The 1,010-nt window shown below is 52.4% G+C and overlaps 1 long non-coding RNA gene across 2 annotated transcripts; it reads left to right on the top strand.

Annotated features, from left to right (window-relative positions):
* The first annotated feature begins 42 nt into the window (after window positions 1-42).
* LOC116548628 lies at window positions 43-1,004 on the top strand. 2 transcript variants are annotated; one of them, XR_004267481.1, is made up of 4 exons: window positions 43-227; window positions 286-335; window positions 386-743; window positions 794-1,004. It is a non-coding gene; the product is annotated as an uncharacterized LOC116548628 (long non-coding RNA). The 2 variants fall into 2 exon arrangements; XR_004267482.1 differs by lacking the exon at window positions 286-335.
* Window positions 1,005-1,010: the final 6 nt, after the last annotated feature.

Here is a 1,010-nt window from a genome sequence, read left to right as displayed (position 1 = left end):
GTCTGTCAATGTCTGAGGAGGTAGGATCTGGTACAGGTGTGAGGATCAGAGTCTCCTATGTGTGAGGAGGCAGGATCTGGTACAGGTGTGAGGATCTGGGTCTCTACATGTCTGGGAAGGTAGGATCTGGCCTTGGTATGAGGCTTGTGAGGATCTGGGCTCTCCATGTCTGAGGAGGTAGGATCTGGTACAGGTGTGAGGATCTGGGTCTTTCCATGTCTGGGAAGGTAGGATCTGGCCCTGGTATTAGGCTTGTGCGGATCTGGGCTCTCCCTGTCTGAGGAGATAGGATCTGGTACAGGTGTGAGGATCTTGGTCTCTCCATATCTGAGGAGGTAGGATCTGGCCCTGGTATGGGAATCTGGGTCTGTCATTGTCTGAGGAGGTAGGATCTGGTGTAGGTGTGAGGATCTGTGTCCATCCATGTCTGAGGAGGTAGGATCTGGTACAAGTGTGAGGATCTGGGTCTCCATGTCTGAGAAGGTAGGACCTGGCCCTGGTATGAGTCTTATGAGAATTTGGGTCTGTCAGCATCTGAGGAGGTAGGATCTGGGTATGGGTATATGGATCTGGATCTGTCAGTATCTGAGGAGGTAGGATCTGGCCCTAGTATCAGGCTCTGAGTCTATCCATGTCTGAGGAGGTAGGATCTGGTACAGGTGTGAGGATACGGGTCTCTCCATGTCCGAGGAGGTAGGATCTGTTACAGGTGTGAGGATCTGTGTCTGTCAGTGTCTGAGAAGGTAGGATCTGGCCCTGGTATGCAGATCTGGGTCTCTCCGTGTCTAAGGAGGTGGGATCTGACCCTGGTGTGAGGATCTGGGTCTCTCCATGTCTGAGAAGGTAGGATCTGACCCTGGTATGAGGATCTGGGTCTGTCAGTGTCTGAGAAGGTAGGACTTAGCCCTGGTATGAGGCTTGTGAGTCTGTTAGCATCTGAGGATGTAGGATCTGGCCCTGGTATCAGGATCTGGGTCTGTCAATGTCTGAGGAGGTAGGATCTGGTACAG

Source organism: Sapajus apella, unplaced genomic scaffold (assembly GCF_009761245.1).
Source record: "Sapajus apella isolate SASKATOON/1434 unplaced genomic scaffold, GSC_monkey_1.0 scaffold17648, whole genome shotgun sequence".
NCBI classification, from domain to species: domain Eukaryota; kingdom Metazoa; phylum Chordata; class Mammalia; order Primates; family Cebidae; genus Sapajus; species Sapajus apella.
The sequence above is the reverse complement of the archived record's forward strand: the minus strand, read 5'-3'. Positions and strand labels throughout refer to the sequence as shown.